Source organism: Mustelus asterias, chromosome 3, assembly GCF_964213995.1.
Source record: "Mustelus asterias chromosome 3, sMusAst1.hap1.1, whole genome shotgun sequence".
Lineage (NCBI taxonomy): Eukaryota > Metazoa > Chordata > Chondrichthyes > Carcharhiniformes > Triakidae > Mustelus > Mustelus asterias.
The window spans coordinates 101,784,903-101,808,656 of NC_135803.1; positions in this window are offsets into that span (position 1 = coordinate 101,784,903).

Genomic DNA, 23,754 nt, shown 5'->3' on the forward strand with positions numbered 1-23,754 from the left:
CCCAACCTAAAATAAGCCCAGTGGAGTTAAAAAGAGGGATCCCGCTACAAAAGGCTGCAGCAGAGAGGGACGAGAAGGTATCCCTACCCAATATGAGTTTCCAGTGAATGTGTCTCATATCTCCATTGCACACAGGAATAATGCCCGAGCTAACTCTGATTCAATAAGGGACTGTGTCTCCTCGCGACGCTTCACACCCGGACATCGATGACACGGCCAGTGGCCAGTGGTCGTCAAGGTCATATTCAACTTCAGTGTGACCAGATCATCATGGGCAGGAATGGATGGCACTGCTGCACCTGAGAGATGATGGAGACCATGTAGGCAAAGAGAGAAGATTTTTCCGATAAGCAGGGAGAAGCAGGATGCAAGGGCCCGTGAATTTTCAGGATAATAGGATTCCCAACGGGGCAGGTATGCATCGACCTCACGGACATGGCTCTGTGGCACCCCCAAGTCAGTGAGGAGGGGATTAAGAACCACCAGCGCTGCCATTCCATTAGTGTACAGTTGCTGTATGACCATGCATAGACTAGCATGCCCCAACTGTCTGCCAGGGGCTACAATGCCTTATCTCAGTCTGCTGTTGTCACCATCCTCGGACCTCCAGGGAGAAACAGGGGATGGCCATCTGGAGACAAAGTGGGGGGGGTACCCTTTAGATGATCTCTAAAGGGATATTTCCTCTACCCATGGCTGCCACCTGATTGCACCAGAACAATGGGTACACATTGACAGCCACACCACCTCAAAAAACATTGTGGGGAAGACTATAAACATTCTAACATAAGAGTTCCACTGCTCAGATGGAGTCCCATAATACATGTCAGTGCTCGTCTCCATGCTCTCGATGGTCTGCTGCATCCTCTACAACTGTTCCATCAGAAATCTAGAGATCACCTTAGGAAAAGGAAGAAATAAGGCAGAGGAAGAGGAGGAGAGGAGGAGAAAGAGAGGAAGGCAGGGAAGATGCATCTGGAACTCTTTTCGCTCGACAGGCTATTTGAGAATGCTTTCTCAGACTCCACTGTTTAGTCAACCTAAACATTGCCTCCCATCCCATAGCACCTTCCCATGCATACACGGGGTCTGCTGTTCCACCTTCTTCATTCACATCATCTAATGTTAGGGTACTGGACCAGAACCCCAAGTTACATTAGAACGCCAGACTAGATCTCAACAATTTTTTTTATTTTGGGGATAAATGTGAGGATAGGATGCTTTGCTCCAGGAATAATTCCAAATAAAGGATATTTTATAGTAAAAATATACTTTATTTAATAACACAGTTTCAATGTAACTCTTACAAATGAGGCAGCTTAACCATTAACAGTTAAACAACATTTAAAAATGAAAAGGAAACACCTTTAATTTCTAACTTATCACTGTTTCAATTCCAAATAAGCATCATTCCTCTTACAGACTTAAATACCACTTTAAATACAGTTAGCAACCATAAGTATATTTGCTACGATGAGAGTAGACAGTCTTGAAGCTTTCAGAGAGAAAATGAGTTTCAGAGCAGCTTGTAGAAAATCTCTGTCTTCAGACAATTCCAAGCCAGAACAGAAAAACTATTTTCCTGCCACTAACCTAGCTCCTCTCATTATCCACACCATCATATGACTCTGCCTATCTAAATCCACATTCCATTCCTTTATTCAAAACCCCACAGGGAACCTCTATTTTATAAACAAAAATCCATCAGCTCTCTCTTCTAAGTAAACATTACATGGCTAAAATGAGTAATTATTCTGCTCTCCCAGCATATGAGCTGCCTTGCTACCAGACATACTGAGTGCCAGTAGAATAAAACTGAATTTTAAACATTTCCCTTAAACATAAAAAATACATATATCTATATCAATTGTCCTACTATCATCACAAGAGCCGAAACAATCCTTCCAGGTGAAAGAGTGATTTACCTATATTTCTTTTAATTTAGTATATTTATGTTCATGGTGTGGTCTCCTCTACCATTAGGAGACCAATTGGACAATTACTTTGCTGAACACCCCTATGCATCTCAATTGTGACTCTGAGTTGCCGTTTGCTTGCCATTTTATTTCTCCATCCCTTACTCCAACCTCTCTATCATTAGCCTTCTACACTTTTCCAATGAAATTCAAAAGGATAGCACCTCATCTTTCAATTAGGGGGTACATTTTCCAGTCCCACCTGCCACTGCAATCATCACAAGCAGGATGGACAATTTGACAGAACATTGAAAGGTCTGTTGACCTTGGGCAGGAATTTCTGCTCTTGGAGCGGTGTGACCGGAAAATTCCTCCCTAGGTACTTTATAACCATCTGGACTCAATATTGAGTTTAACAACATTGGATTAGAATCACTGCTCTCATTTTTTGAGCATTTTTTGAGGAATTGGTAATGGTTCTGCTATTGCAATTTATACGTCCTACGACAGTCGTGTATCATTATCCCTCTTGTCATTTTATCCCTCCTGTCTTTCACCCTATCCCAGACCTTCCCTTTGTTCAGTCCTCCCTTCCCTCTTTTCCCTGTATTTGCACTTGATTAAGCCCTGTTGCATCTGTAACTGTTTCCAGTTCATCAGTTTTTCTTTCAGCAGATGCTGCCAGGCCTGCCAAGTGGTTCTGGCATTTTCCGTTTTTAGTTCAGACTTCCAGCACCTGCTGCATTTCGCTTTTGACTTATAGGAACATATCATTCTTTACAAAAGACGGCAGTGGTCTCCCCTGAAAATTCAGCAAGTTTATACAATGAATACCTTTGCCACATAGAACAGGTAAGTAACATTTGATCCAGGGATCCTCTCCAACCAAGGTGGGGTGACGTCAACAGTCTAAGGCGAGTGTGGTAGGGGAATGGAGACCGGGGTAGTGGCTATGTGAGGGTACATTTGTTGCGGGCAGGGGGGATAAAACAACAATAATTGGCCTTATTGCTGCCTCGCCCTCATTCAGTCAGGGGGATATTCAATAATCATTTAATGTTTAATCTCATAATTTCATAAGACATAAGAACAGAACCAAATGGCCCATTGTGTCTGCTCCATCATTCAAAGCGATCATGGCTGATCTGATATAATCCTCAACTGCACTTTTCCCCATAACTCTTGATTCCCTTACTGATTAAAAACCTGTCTTACTCAGTCTATCTCTGGGAGGAGTTAATGATACCATGAAAACACCAAAGACAGGTGTGCACAATAAAAGGATCATTTTTACCTGTGTTGTTTGGGCTGTAAACTAGTTGGGAAATGTTAGAAAAACACATATCCAAGTATGGTCAATAATGCAACATGAGTTATCCCAATCAGCCTCGACTGTTCAGGAGCAAAATCAGGAGGCATTCTTCACACAAAGAGGGAACTGTCTTCCCAAAAGGCTGTCAATGCTGGCTTAATTGCAGTTGTCAGGAATAAAGCTGGAATTTTCCGGGCCCGACAGCTGAAAGCATCATCGCAGGCAAGGTGGAAGAAGTTGGAGAGTGCCCCAAATTGTATTGGCTTCTGGCCGCTCTCTGAATTTTCCTGTCCTGCCCGTGATAATGTCCATTGCTCGTGGGACAGGAAAATCCTGACCTAAGATTGATAGATTTTTGTTAGCAATGAGTACCAAGGAATATGGAGAATGGGCAGGTTAATGGGCCTCAGATGCGTATCAGCCATGATCGAACTGAATGGAGAAATGGGCTCCATCAGGCAGTGAACAGCCAGCTCCTGTTGCTATGCTGTTCCTATGCAGGGCCATCTCTCCTAGCCATCAGCCTCAGTGGGTTGTGTGCATCATTCCTATGAACCATGCAGTCACCTGTTCCTTCGCTGTTAAGGCGCAGTGTTGTTTTCAGTGTGACTGCCTGTCAGTGTGTTTGAGTAATGTTCGGCGTTATCGCATGTGAAGCGTAGCTGCTTCTCAAGTGCAACAATGACTTCTGTTGGACACCTGAAGCAGATGGCTATTTTGTTTCTGTACTGTCGCTCTGAGTTCAATCCAAAATGCCACATCCCAAGTAGGCCTTGACAGAAAATGCAAATGAAGAACAGAGAGAGAGCTTGCAGAATAATTTAACTGTTTTGGCAACCACAGTGACATTCAATCTGTATTCAGCTACACTCAGCAAGTGAGGATAACAAACCATTTCCTGCATCAGATTATCAACAGTCAATCTGATCACCTCTTCATCAATGTAGGGCAGCACGGTGGCACAGTGGGGAGCACTGCTGCATCGCAGCACCAAAGGTCTGGCCAGGATAAGATGCTCTTTTGGCGAGGCTGTCTATGCGCGATGCATTAAGAGAGGACTCCATCCCCTGGGGTGATTACCCACTCTCAGTTCCAATTGGCCCCTCAAGCCAGGTGACCCTGACTCTTAAAGGGACAATCACCATAATTACCACCAAATAGCTCTAGGTAATCTGTTCTAACGGTGTTGTTTAAGGGACAATTTTTCCAGAACTTTGTGAAAACACCCATGCTCTTCAAAGTATTGCTGCGTGATTTTTTAATGTCCATGTGAGAAGGAAGATGGGATCTTCATTTCACATCTCATCTGAAATACAGCATTTCTGACCGTGGGGCACTACTGCACTGGACCATCAGCCTAGTTATGTCCTTGAGTGTATTAAGGGCGGCGGCACGGTGACACAGTGGTTAGCACTGCTGCCTCACAACACCAGGGACCCGGGTTCAATTCCTGGTTTGTGTCGCGCTGTGTGTGGAGTCTGCACATTCTCCTTGTGTCTGCATGGGTTTCCTCTTGGTGCCCTGGTTTCCTTCCACACTGCAAAGATGTGCGGGTTAAGCTGATTGGCCATGCTAAATTGTCCTTTGATATCAGGGGGATTATCAGGCTAAATGTGTGGGGTTGCGGGGATTGGGATTGAGTGGGATTATGGTTGGTGCAGACTCAATGGGCCAAATGGCCTCCTTCTGCACTGTAGGTACTCTATGATTCTAAGTGGGGCTTAAACGCACTGCTGTCTGACTCAGAGGTGACAGTGTTACCATTGTGCCTTCCTGTGGTCTAAGTAAGTTTATTCTGTGTGTGTGTTTGCGGAAGAGGTCTGCTTCTCCCATTAAAAAGAAATTAATAATCAACAAATCAAATTTGGCCTTTGTTTTAAAAACAAAATGTGTTGACTTTAGACTCTTTTATTTCAACTTTGTTCCCCAGTTAAATGAGCAGGATGGATCTCCCAATCCTCCCAGTCAGTGGACTGTCTGTCAGCACTCCCGATGCTACGGTGACTTGCCAACGACCAATATATTATGCCAGAACATTAGAATTGCCTTCTGATCATGGGAGCCACCCAGAACTGCTTCAGAGAGCAGTGCCCCTCTCAGCGTAGCTGCTGAGGTGAAAGCTTCTCAATAATGTCTTAATCTGCTAAGGTCGATACTTTATAGCCTTAATTTTATTGTTGAAATCATCCAGAAAAGAGCCTACTGGAGATCAAGTTGGTGCAGAAGGGTAAACTTTGATGAATTTAGGGTTAGGGTTAAGGTTAATGGAAATGAAGCAAAATGCACAGACCAGAAGCTGGGTTTGAGTTTGTTCAGCAGTTGGTCACTACAATGTTATCACTGTCTCTTAAGACCAAGCTGCAGACTTGTATTTGTCTCTTGATGAAAGTGAATTGGATGGATTGGTTTAATTTCTTTGAGTACAAACTTCTTCAGTACTTGCGCTAGAATTCATATTTATTCCATTATCAATTTAGTAATCAGTCTTTTTAAATTGGTTTTAATTCCAAATGTCATGCTGTAATATGTTAGCCGTCCAATGTACTGTGCTATCCTTAAACACTCATAATTTACATGTTATATTTAATTTCAAACATTTCCATAAATTCAGCGGGAATAGAAATTCTCCAAGGCATGACTGCCACTGAAAACACTATCGGCAATATCACGTCCAAAGCTCTATAAGTAATGAAAGCAAAATACAAAGTTTTAGTGCTGGCTTTTGTAAGAGCCCTTGATGTCGCTTTTCTTTAGGGTTCCTAAAGATCTGGGCAAGTTGGTGCCACTTGATCAATTCAGACCATGGCAGGCGTGCTGGTAACAAGGGTACTCCCCCCCTCAGCATGTGTAGGGACATGCAAGCAAACCCAACACCTGGATGGATTGGAAGTTCTAGCATATGTATATGACATGTACAGGTAAGTGCTGATGTGCAGTCCCTGAGGGGAACGACAAATGACTTTAGGTAATGGCCTTATCTGAGTCAAGAATAGTAAACTTAACAACATAAGAAAAGCATGTAATCATTTTGGCAATCAACTATCGACAGTCTCTATAGCTCTCTTCCATATCCCTCAATTGTTGACCAGTATCGGGTAAGTAAAATTATTAATTACAATTTTGCGTAGCAACAGCGTTACATTCAGTTACATGCCAGTTATTCAATGTTGCCCAGATTATCTGTCTGTTGCGGTCCTATTTGGCAAAGTAGCAGATGTGGGGGGCCCCTAGTGGCAGCAGTACCCTGTACTGTAGGTATAAACAAAACGCCTTTCAGCTCTCAATTAGTATTACATTAATTGTATCATTTCTATCTCTTCCCTCCTTATGTCCTCTTGGTTCCTGTGCCCTATGACCTGGGCTATTCTAGTGGCCCATTTATAAATCCCAATTATTCCTACTATTAGCACAGTGGCCACAAGGGCCATGATAACCCCCTGTTCTGTAGGTTTATTCATGCATTGAGGCAGTCGGCAGATGTTTATGATTGCGGGACTACTCATTGGGATATGGTTTCAACTGTGTCCAGTGTCGCCATCGTGGGCTGGGCTTCTCATTAATTAGGACACACATTTATCCAGCAACAATCACTTCATAGGGTCCCTCCCTTTGAACACCTAACCCCTTTTTTGCCTGTCATAAGTTTCACCATTACCTTATCCCCCGATGTGGGTAATTTAAAGGCATCGTCTCCTGTCATCTTTGTCCAGTCCTGATGCTACTAATGAGTGATTACCTGGTTTTTGAGAGAGTGTAGGTGGTCTACCAAATCTCTCATACATTGGAATACTGTTCCTTTGCTTATTTTGAATTCTCTTCCCTGCCCCCCCCCACTGCCCCCACTGCCCCCACTCCCCCCCCCCCCCCCACTGCCCCCCCCCCCCACTCCCCCCCCCCCCTCCCCTCCACCCCCGACTCGATATTGCCTTCTCTGGGAAATGCATTGCTCTTCCTGTCACAGCAATATCACAGGCAAAGTCCGTACCCAATTGTTTTGCTCTTGTGGTATTGCTTTAGCTAAACTATTCTTCAATGTCCGGTTCATTCATTCTACCATTCCTGATCTCTGGTGGTGGTACGGGATATGGAACCTTTGTTGTATCCCCAAAATCTCACAAGCTTCTTTCAAGGCCTTCCCCTGGTAGAACTGGGTTGTCCCTGCAGAATTAAAATGGGAAGCCAAACACAGCTTAAGGGACCTTGGGAAAACTTACAAGTGGACTTTATAGGACAATTGCCCTGGATCTCCTGATCAGAGTCTAACTGAAGGGGCACTCCCCACCTGGGTATTATTTCATTTGCCAATATCAGAGCCACCATGCTGGCTGAGGCATCTCTGATCAGGAATGCTTCAACCCATCGGGTAAACTGATCCATAATTACCAGACAATATGTCTTTCCCTGCACCCGAGGCAATTGTCCTGTAAAGTCCATTTGTAAATTTTCCCAAGGCCCCTTAGGCTGTGGTTGGCTTCCCATTTTAATTCTGCGGGGACAGCCCAGTTCTACCAGGACACACTGTATGCATCACTGGCAGAAGTTCACTACATCCCTTCCCATGCCTTTCCATCACCACCATTGAGCAATTTCAACAATTTAATCATACCATCTCTCCCTGTGTGAGCTAGTCCATGGCATATTTTCAGCAGGGCTTGTTGTATAGCATCTGAGCCTATTACTTTCCCCTCCCTTCTCCATATTCCATCATGGTCTTCCTGTCCTCCGTCATTCTTCCACCACTCCTTCTCCTCTCCTGATACTTGTTCTTGCACCTGTCCCACATAGATGTCGGCACTATCTCTAGCTTGTTTACTCCTGGAGTTCACATCCATTCCCAATCTTGTTCTATTAAATCTTTCACAGCCTGATCAATCCAACTATTGCCTCTCTGTGCCTCAATCTTTCTGTGTCTGGCTCTCAATCTTTCTGTGAGCCTGTGCTTTAATCATGACTGCTTCCTAGGGGCTTTGGGAGACTTGAATTAAGTCTTTGATTAAGTTCTAATGTTGTATGTGTCCCCCACTAGAAGTCACAAATCATGATAACTCCAGGCAGTCATATAGTCATGTACTACATCAAAAACATACCTACTGTCAATACAGATATTAAGTGGTTCCTCTGCCAGTACCTCATTTGTTTCCTCATTCACTCCCGCTACACATTCATGTCCTTGTACTGTCAGTCCTCCTGCAGGATTTTCCCTTGTATCTCTACTGCTTTCTACATGCTTATCCCCTGGCAAAAGATTCACTTCCCACTTTGAGTGGCGAAACTCCTTTCAGTCTTCCAACTTCCAAGAGCTGAACAATAGTGTGCGGACTATGGAGGATTATTTTTCCCCTTCAGTTTCTTTAGTTCATTTATTAGTGTCATAAGTAGGCTTACATTAACACTGCAATGAAGTTACAGTGAAAATCCCCGAGTCGCCACACTCCAGCGCCAATTTGGGTACACTGAGGGAGAACTTAATGTGGCCAATCCACTGAACCAGGGTGAGGCGATGGGAAACAGTTATTGCCCACGAGGCACATGCTAGGGCCCTTATACATTGGTGCATGCCTTTGGCAACCAAATCCACTTGGGTGGTATAATATCCCACTGGTCTTAGTTTATCCCTATGTTGTTGAGTGACTACAGTGGCTAGAATCCCATCATTTTTTTGACAGAAAATGTGGAAGGGTTTAGGGAGGTCCGGTAATGCCAAGGCGGGAACCTTTACCATAGTTTGTTTTAAATCGGAAAAAGCTTGTGCTTCCTCCTCTCCCCACTCCATCTTTTCTTTGCGAGCCCTTCTTCCCTTTATTAGATCTTGCAGGGGTTTTGTGAGCACAGCATAATCCTCCACAAAATTCCTACAATAATTAAATAGCCCCAGCACTTGTCTCATTCCTTTTACAGTATGAGGCCTCTGCATACAAAGCATGGCCTTCTTCTGATCTTTCGGGATTTCTTTTTTACCTCAGGATATGACATGTCCCAGATAAGTCACCTGTTCCTGCCCCAACTGAGCCTTTCTTGGCTTTAACTTCAATCCAGCTTCTTGAATTGCCTGAATCATCCTGCGGGGGCCTAAGCAGTGTGACACTGAACTGTCTAATACTATCAGGATATCATCCACATACTGTAGAATGGTTGTTCCTACACACTGTAAAGGGTCAATTATCTGGGCCATATATTTATGAAATATTGCTGATTCCTAGCTGTGCATGCAAACCTATACTGGTGCTCCTTAGCCATGGGAAATGACCAGAATTCGTTGGCAATGTCTAGCATTGTAAATAGGGCATGTTCTGGCCCAATGGTATTAAGGATACTAGCTGGGTTTGCCACTATGGGGTGCTCTCAAGTCACATGGTGGTTTAGAGCCATATAATCAGTGATCAGTCGATAGCTGCCATCTGGTTTTTTTACTGGCCAAATGGGTGAATTAGTCTCGGAGGAGGTCTTGGTGACTATTTGCTGCTTTTCCAAGTCAGCAACAATGAATTAGACTGCCTCCATCGCCTCTGGTTTGATGGGGTACTGTTTCTGTGGAGGCTGAACTCCTCTGGGGATTGTTATTGGAGGGGTGGCCAGGTACCCACAATCCTGTTTATGCGTGGCCCAAACCTGAAGATATTGTGAGGCCAAATTTCCCCATATTGTCTCACCTTCCCAATTTGGTTGGAGAGTTTCGATTACAGCTCCCAATTGTTCTAACAAATCTTTGCCCAAAATACTTCCTTCCTCCCATGCCAGGTGTTGTGAATCAAACTTTTCTGAAATCCAGAAAATTGAAACCAATGCATAGCCATCTCACTAGCCATTTCTTTTAAGATCCGAGGATGAAATTCACCAGGAACCAGGGACTTGACACTCCACAGTTCTAACAATTTGCTAAGCACCACTTCCCTGCTGACTGTAATTTTCTTGAGTTCCTCTCTACTGATTTTCAGCTATTTCTGGGATGTTACTTGTGTCCTCTAGAGTGAAGACAAGATGGAAAATATTTATTTAATTCATTACTTTACTTTGGATTTTCATAATTGGCATTCTTATTTTCCCATGTGACGCATTCCCTCCCCCGTATTCCCTCTCCCAAATTCCAGCCTTGGGAGACTGTCTGTGTGGAGGTTGTATGTTCTCTCAGTGTCTGGGGCCTGGCACTGCCCTTTAACACATGTTGGCACTACCAGGGTGGCACCATGCCAAGGGGCAAGCCCAGTGGGCGCCTCATGTGGGGGAACCTATTTAGATGTGGTGTGGCCGGGAGCAGACAGAGGAGCTGAGGATGCTGGCAATGGCCTTTTTGGGAGGAAGGTGGAGGTGGTGTCAGCTCAGATTTGGGGTGGGGAGGGGAGGGGTGGGAAGGGTGGCGGGGGGGGGACACACAATGATCGGGAAGGGGAAGAAGCTGACGATCGGAGGTGTGGAGAAGTACTGAAGCCAATTGGGGGTGGGAAAGGGAGCCACTGAGCCCTCTGTAGTGGGCTGGGAGGGCGGAGGTTTATTCAGGTTATGATCGGACCCCCTGATCTCTGAGCAGTGAGGTTTTGCTGCAGTTTTGAGACCCCGCCCTCCATATGACGGCGTGAAACACACCCCATTGATTTTTTTTGGCAGAGTGTCATAAAATCTGGAGAGAAAACCGACCAATTTCTCTTGAGAGAAACATGCTGGTTTTCTCGCCAGGAACAACACTCTGCCAGTTTTTGGTAAGATTTAGCCCTTGGCGTACAGGAATCAATATTTTACTGTAAGCGGTGCTGTTGTCATGACACAGAACTTACATGACAGATTATAAATCTTTAAAGACATTTTTAAAGACTGAATTTAAACTGGAACTTAAGATGGCTCCTCAGAGCTATCAGACAGTTTTATCGATTAAACCATCTTATTTCTCAAGTGGACAAGGAGAACAAAGATATCTTTTCTGACATTGATTCACTGTTGTTTCGGGCAGTAGATAAACAAAACTCCATTGACATCTCCATTGTAAACATTTATGTTGTCACATCTCAAGGCTTTTAGCATTCAGCAAACTACAGATGGGGGAAAGACCTACTGTACTATCTTATTTGGGACCATGATGCCACACTAATGTGAGGTCACATGATACAGTGGCCATCTTAGTTCTCTTTGAAAGATTAACACACTCCTTTTCAGAGACATCTTCAGGGACTCAGACAGACAAGAGTGGCACGGTGGCACAGTGGTTAGCACTGCTCCCTCCAGGGACCTGCGTTTGATTCCCGGCTCAGGTCACTGTCTGTGCCCCGGTTTCCTCCCACAGTCTGAAAGACATGCTGGTTAGGTGCATTGACCCGAACAGGTGACGACTAGGGGAATTTCACAGTAACTTCATTGCAGTGTTAATGTAAGCCTTGTGACTAATAAATAAACTTTTACTTTAAGAATTACTTTACTTTAAGAATTCCATCCGAGGGAGCGAGAGGATCAGACAGTCAATGCCATTGCTGCAGTCGGTTAAGCAGCACAGCAACACAATGGGTGGGATTTTCCACGTAGACCCACCGTGTATTTCGTGGTGGTGAAGGCGGCCTGCCATTGGCTGGTGACAGGATCTTCTGGTCCTGCCGTTGTCAACGGGGTTTCCGGTTAAATGCATCCTGTGTCACTGGGGAACCCACGATGGGGTTGTGCCATCGGCGGGATGGCATGAATGGCGAGTAAGTTCCAGCCAATATCTTGAAAGAGAAACTAAGCCTCTCTCTCTCCTCTATCTTGTTCCATCTTCAAGCTTAACCTATGAAACCAGCTTCCAGGCAGAACAACTCCAGGAACCATGTTAGGCAGCACGGTAGCACAGTGATTAGCACTGCTGCCTCACAGCGCCAGGGACCCAGGTTCAATTCCTGGCTTGGGTCGCTGTCTGTGTGGAGTTTGCACATTCTCCCTGTGTCTCTGTGGGTTTCCTCCGGGTATTCTGGTTTCATCCCACATCCAAAGATGTGCGAGTTGGGTGGATTGGCCATGCTAAATTGCCCCTTAGTGTCAGGGGGACGAGGGCAAATGCATGGGGTTATGGGTGGGATTGTGGTCAGTGCAGACTTGATGGGCCGAATGGCCTCCTTCTGCACTGTAGGGATTCTATGAATTACTGAAAAATCTCTCCATTTTCAAGAATTTCACTTCCACTAAAGTAACAATCCAACTACGGAACATGAGGCCAGCATCAAAATAGAGACTGAGTGGCTGGGTTGGGGTTGGGGTGGAGGGGGGGGGGTGGCTGGTGGTGGGTAAGATGCTCTCTTTGATAGGGTGCAGACTTGATGGGCCGAATGGCCTGCTTCTGTACAATGGGGATTCAATGGTTCTATGGTAAGGGTGAGATATCGGTGAGAAGGGACTGGATTAGAAACTAACCAGAAAGCACTCTTGCAGTTTTTCCACTCACCCTAGCCCAAATATAACTTATTCCCATGATATATAACATCATCATCCTTGAATCTCTCGCCTCTGCCCCTCCTCACTTAGTCTCCTTATAGTTTGCAATAAAGATGGGAAAACAGTCGTTTGGTAGTTCAGATCTTGAATACTGCTGAAAAAGAGACATACTGCCAAAGCTTTTCACTTTCCACTCATCAGGACAGATTTGCAAGAATACCAAATCTTAAAGACAACAACAATTTGTACTATATGAATAGAGGGTGATGATTGATTGGCAAGTGGACTCTCGTTGGGGGAGGCAGAACTTCCCTGCCCCGCCCATCAGCGGGCTCTTCTCGTCCCACCAAAAGTGGCTCCCTGTGGCAGGTTCCTTGGCGGCAGGGTGGGAGAGTGACAGAATACATTGTTGACATTGGCAGGACTGGAAGATCCCACTGGTGGACAATGCAGAGCTGTCTCCACTGCCGGAAAACACGTTGCATGGGGGCCAGAAAATCCCACCCAGAGAATGCATGCGGGAACAGTTAACTGCCAAGCTTTTGTTATAAATTCAAACCAGGCAGGTCAACCCTGGTTGGTCAAGGCATTGGTAAGAGAATTTTAGTGGTCACTGATGAGGTGTATGTGCCTTTCAAGTTATAATGGGTGGTGGAGGTATCGGGAGGTGAAAGCAGTGCAGGAGGGGAGACTAAGAGCTGAAGTGCATGACATTTAGGAGCAGAAGAAGATGGAGTGAAATGTGTCACAGTGAATGGGGTCAGCACTGGTGATTGGGGGAGGGAAAGGATGTGAATAAAGGAAACTGGCTTCATGCAAGCAGATTCAGCAAATCTTTTTAACACGGCAACGCAAATAACTGCTAATGCAGAATGTCATGGCATCACATGTGCAGAGCACCAATGTGTCAAAAATATTTTGCAGCTGCTTCACTCTTCTTTCTCCCCGGTGGCCGAGATCGTGTTGCCTCAAAACATGCAAAATAATTTATTCTGCTAATGATGAATCCGCACATGTCTGGACTCTGAGGATTTCTCTAGAGTATCATTGCTAAAAATGAACAAAAAAAAGATTTACTGTCTTTTTGTTGCTGTATTCCAAAAATACCGTGAAATATTAAACCTCCCTTTATTCTGAGAACTTAAAGAATCTTTTCAGGTGTTGCATAACACACAGAAGATTCACAATTTGAGAGCTAAAAATATCCAGCTGCTTTTAAGATTTTATCAATTTTGGGAGGTTGAACTCTTTTGGAAACCATCATCTCATTAAAATATGTATTTTTGCTTCATCTTCGCAGAACATGTAGTAAACTCAGATCAGTTCCTGTCGCCACACACAGTTACCATAGAAACTATTCTCCAGTGAATGCTCATGATTGGCTCAGTATTGAAAAACCCTGAGTAATATCGAAGGCACAGTTGCGGTGTACCAGTTTATTGTTCAAGACTTCACTTGTGGATAGTCCAAGATCTGCTATGTTCCTGCTGCAGGTAGCCATTTGAGTAGCCATTTGAGTTTAAAGGTTTTCAGGCATTATTTTTAGCTCTTAAATTGTAAAACTCATCCAGCATGCAGTGTATTTTGTTTGCTTCCTGCTATTTAAAAAGTTGTTGTAACTACATGTTAGGTTCAGTGCAACTTTTTTTCAGTAGTGTCACAAGTAGGCCTACATTAACACTGCAATGAAGTTCCTGTGAAAATCCACACTTTGGCGCCTGTTCGGGTACACTGAGAGAGAATTTTAGCATGGCCAATGCACCTACTCTGCATATCTTTCAGACCATGGGAGGAAACCGGAGCACCTGAAGGAAACCCACGCAGACACGGGGGGACTCCGCACAGTCTGTGACCCAAGCCGGGAATTGAACCCGGGTCCCTAGTACGGTGAAGCAGCAGTGCTAACCACTATGCCACCGTGCTGCCCCAGGTCTTTGAGGTACTTGAGGTATTTCCCAAGACATTTTAAGGAGGCTATGTGCAATAAATATTGTACAATTTGAAATGATCAGTCTTGGCTTTTAAAGGTAGACCTGACTAGGTTTGTTGCATTGGTGAGTCAGACATTTGCTAAAATGGACTGGGTGCTCGGAAGGAAAAAACAGTTTGGACCAGTATCCTTATTTCCTAGTTGTTAGTGTTTTCTTTTCCTTCTGGGTGGGGCTATTGACTGACTCTTACATTGTGTTTGGAACAGCATGCCTGTTGACTTGTGATTCAATTGCAAGGAAAATGAGGATCAAGTAGTTCCTATAATGGGTGGCCAGTCTGAAAACCAAGGTTTACACCAGCAAATCAACTTGAACATCTCCTCCGGTATGTTGCCTATATTTCATGACAGGGCAATTTGTACGAATTTTTGGAATAAGTGGACTCAAAAGTTCCAGACATGAGGGCTTCTTGAAGATAAACTACTTGTGGGGTTTCTGACATGTAGTCACAAATGCCATCAAGTTATAATCAGTAGAAGGGTTTTGAGCCCCCGACCAGAGGGTGATAGCTTATTGAATTGTAGAATCCCAGGATTACAGCACAACATGAGGCCATTCAGTCCACTGTGCCTCTAAAGAGCTCTCAGTTAAGTCCCTTTCCCCTTTCTCCATAGCCCTGCAAATGCTTTACTTTTCAAGTATATTTCCAAATCCCTTTTAAGAAATATTATTGAAGCTGCTTCTTCCACCACCCTTTCCGGCAGTGCATTCTGGGTCCTAATAATTCATCATGGAAAATCATTTTTCTTCACCTCAGTTCTGATAATTTTGTCAATTATCTTAAATCTGTCTCCTCTAGTCACTAACAGTTTCTGCCAGGGGAAATAATATTACATTATTCATTCATTATGCTGGATTTTACCTGGGGGTTGGGATTCCAAACACTCTGCAGAAATGTCGGGGTGAGCTTGCCCCTGCTTGGCCAGTTTTCTGGCAGCCATTAAGGCACCTTTGTCAGGCCAGTAATTGCCTTGAAGGGGGCCTTCCACTCCCATCAGGCAGGATGTCTTGCCCTCTGAGAGCCGTTAGACAATCAAAAAGGCAGCTCTCTGGTCCCCGGAATGCCACCAGGAGCGGTGGCCACTGTAGGGGCTGTAGTCAGTTCTGAAGAAGACGTTCAGAAATGGAGCCAAATTGTAAGGAAGATAGAACTTTCCCCGCCACCCACCCCCAAACCCCTGTCCCTGGACTGGCCACCAGATTGTCCAGTGAATGCTACTGGACTGGAGATTTGATTTCCCATTGCTACTTGTAAAATGCCAGTGGAAGTGGGATTAGGCCCTCAAGAGACCATTAACTGGCCATGTCACGGTCTCCATCGGCTCACAAGTCACAGGCTTTCCAACATCTCCCCCACCAGTGTTAAAATTGCAGTAGGGTGGGGACATGTAGCTACCAAGAATGCTGTCATGGCATGGTGTCCAATTTTTCAGCCTCCTTTGCCAAACCTACCCCTCAGAGGCTGCAATGTGCAGCCCATGATTTTGAATGTCACTATTAAATCTCCCCTTAACCATCTCTGCTCATCGGAGAACAACTCCAGTTTCTATAATCTCTCCGTGTAACTTAATGGAAGCATTTTACTATTTCCATAATACTTTATTTTTGAATTGCTAATAAAATAGTGAATAATTATCCACAGTTGTGTGTGCAATTCAGATTTCTTTTTAATGAGGATTTTCTCATGGGGCTGAGGAGATTTGAATCATCCAAAGTAGGTGAAAAGTGGTCCAATTTAGAGTCAGAAAGTGCTTCAGAGCTGATTGTGATATGTGTTGACATTTCAGTATATTTTTATGCTTGTTCAATTGAGTGAGTTGCCTTCAAGTATCTTTTACTGGTTACACTGGCCTCTCTCTTATGTGAAGCAAGGGAGGGGAGGCAGTGGTGTGGTAATATTGTCACTGGATTAGTGATCCAGAGAGCTAGGATAATGCTCTGGGGACCAAGGTTCAAATCCCATAGAAACTTGAATTCAATAAAAATCTGAAATTAAGGCCAGAATTCTCCGGCCGTTCATGCCAGCGGGATTCTCCAGTCGTGGGGTTCCCGCTAGCATGGGGTGAAGTCAATGGAAATTCCCATTGACAGCAGTGGGACCAGAGAATCCCGCCGCTAGCAAACAATGCACCACCTCCTGCTGGCGGGAAACACGTGGTTGGGAGGCTATAGAATCTCGCCCTAAAGGTCTCATGATGACCTTGAAACCATAGTCAATTGCCGTAAAAACCCATCTGGTTCACTACTGCCACCCTTACCAAGTCTGACCTACATTCCAGATCCACAGCAATGTGGTTGACTCTTAAATGCCCTCTCAAGGGCAATTAGGGATGGGCAACATATATTGGCCCAGCCCGTGACACCCACATACTTTGAAATAATTTTTTAAAAATGCTCTTCATGAGCCTCTTTCCACAGAAAATAGTGACAATGGGCACTTGAAGATATTCCAGATGAACTGTGTCCAAATAGCCCATGTCCCATGTAAACAAACTGTCCTACATAACAACTGATTGATTGATGATTCTTGTAGCTGCAGAATGGTTTTAATTTTCAACTGCTGGGATTAATTTCTATTGTAACAGGATTTGTCACATTTATTAAATGGCTGTTTAAAATAGCACCAATGTGGGAGAATCGTTACAGAAGTGAGGGGCCTCAACACTAAGGAACAAACCATTTACATCATAGAATCAAATAATTATACAGTGTAGGAGGAGGCCACTTAGCCTACTGTGCCAATTAGTCTCAGTCCCCCTTGATCTACAAATTCTTCCTTTTCAAATATCTACTTTTTGGCTGGAGCACTCTCGAGTTGGATAAAGCCTGTATCACAGAGGCAAGTAGCAATTTCCATATGTGTTGACATTTCAGTATATTTTTATGCCTGAAATGAGGACTATTTTATGGTGCTATCAATCTTTTGCTGGTGGTGGAAGATCCCTTGCCACTTGGGGAGGCTGCCAGGCTAAATGATGGAGGTCTTCCCATGGCAGCCTAGGGGCATGGGAAGGTTTCATGAAACAAAGAGGGAGCTGTGGTCAGAATGCTTTCCCCTTAGGGCTTGGCCCTACCGTGATTTTTCTTTAAAATGTAGGCCTCAGGTCTCCTGAGTTCCTCTGCTGTGACCAAATTTCCCAGTGATATTGCTGAGGGTTCAGAACTGCCCACCAGATTGGACCAGTGGCATCAGGAGTCTGCCTGCCTTCCTGATTGGGATGTCTGGCCTCCAAACTGCCAATTATGAGGCCGTCTATGGTAAAATTGCTGAGCAGGCCCTGATTCCAGCAAGCCAACAAGTGCAGGCCTGGGGCCCACATATTCTCCCAATGACAGGGTCCCAGCTCCCCTCATAAACTTCAGCCTGCTAACTCTCTCTACAGATGCTAACGACCAGCTGAGTCTTCTGGACATTTAAAAAAATAATAATCTGGTTCCTTTTGATACAAGGATAGTAAAAGGTTCATTTTTTAAAAATATGATGTTTCTGAATTTACGAAGAAACTGACTACAATACCCAAAAATAACCCGAAAATATTTTAATATAATTTTTTAAACATAAACTTCAGTAATTTAAAATCTAGTTATTCACAGGTGATGTATCGACAATGAGATTGAAAATGCATATTTTTTCCTGATCAACGTTTTTTCAGCTGTTTTAATCAAACTTCATCATCTACCATTTTTGATTCCATAAGTTTAAAGCAAAATTCTTTGTTAAAACCAGAGCAACCGGAGGAAACCCACGCAGACACAGGGAGAACATACAGATTCCGCACAGATAGTGACCGAAGCTAGGAATCAAACTCAGGTCCCTGGCACTGTGAGGCAGCAGTGCTAACCACTGTGCCACCATGCCACCCATAATTGGAAGGTGAAGAATGAACAAGCGACAGTTAAACCAAGGTCCTGCCTGTTAATGCCCTCTATTGTCAACCCTACTAGTGTGAGATGACAGTTAATTTACATTTAGCTGGCCCATGAAGCTGGAGCAGCCATTGGGAAGGGGCAATTAGACAATTAGGGTTCATGGGATTGAGGGTAGTATGTTAACATGAATTAAGAATTGGTTAATTGACAAAAAGCAAAGCATAGGAATAAACTGGTCAGCTTTAACTAGTGGAGTACTGCAAGGATCTGTGCTTGGCTCTCAGAAATTTGCAATCTATATCAATAACTTCAAGGAGGGTATTGTTGCAAGACACTGATGGGCAACCTAGGCTAGTAAGTAGGCCGCCTGAGTGGTCCTCCTTCATCTCACTGGGCTGCAAGATTGAAATCAGGCTCATTCACTAACCATGACCACATGGATAGGATTAAATACATTTAATACACGCTGAATATTTCATAACAAATAAAAGAAAATGCTTAATCTTTCATTTATCAATAGAACTTTCATCAACTTCAAATGGTAGAAACAAAATAAGTATTTACACTTTTGGTGCAGAGGGAGCACAAGGCTCTCACAGTCAATGTTCCGTGCAATCAGCACGCACCTCACTTCACTTGCCTTTGCTTTACATGTGAATCACTTCAGTCACACCAGTAAGAACTAAAGCTATGCAGATGGGAATCAGCAGAATGTGGTAACCCTGCGCATGGACAAGGGTCAACAAAATGTCTCATGGGCCACACTCAGAACCCAGATGGGCATGTGGTGTTACGCAATGGAGATCATAGGTATGTGTCTTTCTCTTAGAGAGTGATTATGTAGATTGAGGGGCACCACTCTGCAACAAGTATGGACAGGGTATGGAGGCAGGTCTCCATGAACTACCAAACCATAATTCTTGCTATGAAGATATGTTGCATAGGATATTAATTTATAATGCCATCAGCTGGACATATATTACTTTATAATGTCATTGGCTGCAATATATCTATATTGAAACTTTTGAAACAAACACATCTGCTAAGCAAAGGTGACTGGCCTACAGCAGCTACCAAGTCGCATCTGTGAAAGTCACAAGCTGCTATATGGAGACACGGAGACAACAGAGTTCTCAGAGAAAGTGGCTAAAATAAGCCAAGATTCAAACCAGAATGAGATCACGTGACCAAGTATTTGGGTGCAAAATGTACTGGATTTGAATTAATAGTCAGAAATAAACTGTCACTGGGCTAGATGGGGCAACAGTCTGATGCCCTCTCTCTTTCTCTGTTTGTGATTTGAAAACCCACCAGAAAACCTCATTGCTGCAAACCGTTAGTTCTTTATGGAGGATTCTCAATTAACCCCACTGTCTCCAAAAGAAAAAAAGATTCAACCAGTCGCAACTGTTGCAATGAGAAATCCAAATATCAGCAATTACTGTGGAAAATGATCCTTTAAGTTCTAATCAAGCACCCAGACATTCCATGAATATGTTTTCCTGACATTAAATTTTACTTGGCAAAGTTTTAAGATCTGATAATCAGCAGAGTTTTGGTTAGTAGGTAGTTGTACATATTTGTGCATTTTAAACCTCTTGCTAATAATTTCTGCATCGTTGCCTGAGTGACATTTAATAATAAAACTGACCCTTGCTAACTTAAGGAATCTGGCTGGTTTATGTTTTATACCAAGCTGCACACAGTTAAGTATATATATTAAATTGACAATATCACCGTTATAAATACAAACTCTACCAAAGACAAAGAGAGGAGTTAGTTCACTGCCACCCGCACCACTCCCACCAAACCTGGTCATAATATTCTACACCACATCTAATCAGTGAGCTAACCCAATGAGTTCAATGTGTCCAAGTTTGCTAATGATAGAAAACTACGTGTAAAAATAAGCTGTGAGGAGATACAAAGGCAGCAAGGGGATATAGACTGGCTAAGAGAGTGAGCAAGAACATGGCAGATGGTGTAACATGTGATGAAGTGTGAAATTTTCTATTTTGGAAGGAAACAGAAAAGCAAAATATTTTTTAAAAAGGTGAGAGACTAGGATATGTTGGTATGCAGAGGTAATTAGGTCTTGTTGTGACTGAATCACAGAAAGTTAGCAAGCAGGTACAGAAAGCAATTAGGAAGGGAAATAGTAGGTTAGCCTTTATTGAAAAGGGATTGGAGTATGTGAGTGAACCTTGCTTCAATTATGTAGGGCTTTTGCAAGACCATTCTCCTTACTTAAGGAAGAATATACTTGTTTTAGAGGGATTGCAATGAAGCTTCATTAGACTGATTCTTGAATAGGAATGCTTTGAGGACAAATTGAGTAGAGTAGGTTGATATTATCTGAAATTTAGAAGAATAAGAGATGACCTCATTAAAGTGTATAAAATTTTGAGAGGGCTTAACTGGGTTTATATTGAAAGGTTGTTTCCCCTGGCGGGGAAGTCAAGAACTAGCGGTCATCTTGTTTGTCCTTCATAGCAAAGATGACCATATTCATGACGGGGGATTCTCCAGACCCTCCGTGGCCTGTTTTGTGGTGGCAGGAGGTGGCCTCCCATTGGCTGGCAGTGGGGATCTTCCAGTCCCGCTGCTGTCAATGAGCTTTCCCATTGAATCCACCTGTTGCCAATGGGAAACCCTCAGTGGGAGTTTGCCATCGGTTGAACTGGAAGATCCCTCTGGCAAGAACAGCGGGAAAATTACGGCCATTATCTGGAGGTTTTGGTGGTGTTCTGATGGGAATGCAGGTGTCTGCTGAGGCCAACCTGTGCCAGAAACTTCTGCTGCAAATAGGATGGGAATTCACAGAGAATAGAGGTGGTCTTGTGGTGCCTAGGTTCAAGTCCCATCCCAGGACCTGCTGGCCAAGGAAGGTGTGTTCATATCGCAATCAAACAGGTTGGGTAGCAATGGCATGCAGCACGGGCTGAATTTTCAGTCTCGAGTCAGGGACAGAGTCATAAAAATTCTCGACTCCACAGGCCTGACTCAGGAGAAAGTGCCTGAATCTTTAAATTTTCATTTTGGGGGTAGGTGTTGGGACCACCACCCTTGGGAAGAGTTTGGTGGTCACCCTTGGGGCTACCAGGTGGTAAGGCTGGGTGTATAAAAGGCCCAACTTGGTGCTCTGGGACTTCATCCCAGTTAAATAACAGCAGCAAATCAAAAAACAGCCCTTACACCCACTCACCTCCAAACACTCCCTAGGCTCTATCAATGTTAACTCATGCCACTTTATGCCCCACCTCAACTCTATGGCCCCTCATATCCTCCCCCAGCCTCCAAGACCCCCTCATACCCACCATAAGGACCTCTGCCTTCCACCCTAACCCATGACCACAGTTATCCTTCATGCTGACTCAAGGCCCTCTACTTATCCCCATAGTCCTTTCTAGCCCCAATGCCAACATAGTGCCAAAACATACTGATTTATACCCCACCCACATCCCTCCATGCCAACTAATCTAGTATCCACCAGGGGTAGACCTCAGGAGCCAAGATGAGATGAATTAAAGTAAATTTCTCAGTGACTATCGCAGACTGAACTACATTTAAAAAATCGCCCACATTGCTAACATTTAAATTCCTTAGGTACTTAATCCCATATAAACACAGACATTTCCTTCAAGTACTTAACTCCTTATGAAAACGCACATTTATATTCATAGACCAAAAAAATCAGCTAATCTCTTGATAACCATTTGAATGTGTCAATCAAACCATGAATTTCCAGGCTCTCTCCTGTGATAATGATAGCTTGTAGAAGCAGTCAAGGAGAACTAATCCTTATGCCAATGAGCAGTGAAATAGCAAGTACCATTTTTGTTTAGCTGCAGGCTGCATGTTTTTTCAAAAATGTAAAGGCCTTAGGGATGTGAATAACTTGACAGCTTGAAATGCTTACCCACTTTGTATGCACATTCATATCTACCCTTAACAATGCCAGAAGGGTACCTGACGTCTCCCACAAGGGTTTTTGACCTCTCCAAATAACTCTGGTCCTGAAAAGGGCTGCTCAGTTGCTCAGGGGGTTGCTGAGTTTCAATTCTGCTCTCTTCCAGTAAAAAGCAATGTTATATGTGCAGCTTCATGGCTACAGCCCCCAGTGAATCCACATCAGCTGCCACAGAACTTGTGACAGATAGATGATGATGGAAAGATGATGAACATGGTTTGTGTGCGAATTGGATTATAGTGTGGGAGAGTTGTGCATCGGCAGTAGCACTCTCTCGTCCTACCCTACCTTGGTCCGGTGACAAGACAAATGTAAATGGCTGGAGATACATCTGGATGTAAGGGTGACCAGGATGGGATCTATGTTTTTTTGATCTTTACATATTCCACAGCTTGGTGCTGATCTGTCTTCAAGATCCTTGGACCGTGAGGCTTCTCTGCCCAGTTGGCCAGAAGCAGTCTTCACATCCCAGGGTGGACAAATCCCTAAGTGGCTGTGGCCAGGACACCCGATGGCCAACCTCACCTGGTTTGGCCCACCTGTTGAAACAGTTTCCTGGGATTTAGCTGCTGCTACATGCTCACGTCTACTTGGCTCTGCACATGAGAATTGGGTGAAGGTGAGGATCAATACTGGATGAACCACTCCAAAGAGTGTAGTGATTCTGCTTGTGAGAGGTGCTATCCCTCCCTTAAAACCCTCTACACCCACTAAGGGTGATAATCTCAGGGTAAGTGCAGGCCTTTTTTGGACTGATCAGAGAAGAAATTTCTTCACTTGAAGTGTGGTGAATCTTTGGAATTCTCCTGCCCTTGGCTGTTAACTTGAGGCTGAGATTGTTAATTTTCTGGAGAAACAGGGAATCAAGGGATATTGGTATTATGTAGGGAAGTGAAGTTGACATAGAATATGATATCATTGTGGTGAACCATCGTTGGTTCCCACTGGATAGTACTGGGCCAGGGTCTGGCCAGCACTATGGGAATGTATATAGGTTACTGTGGGATTGTACTAATGTTGTTGTTGGGCTAGGGTGGGATTGATACACCTGTGGTTGTTACTGTTGTGGCACATCCCAGTCGGGCTCCGCCTCCTGGGAGAGGTATAAGACCCCCTGCTCGGACGGGACCCCTTCAGTCTGGGATAGTGTGTTAAAGTTCTGATAGTTCCATTGTTAGTTAATAAAAGCCTTCTTTTACCGAAGCTTTGAGCCTCGTGTCCAATTGATGCGCATCAATTTTATTAACTAAAATTAAACTCTCGACGGAAGGAAAAAAAAAGAAAGGAGAGTATGGAGCAAATCCTTAA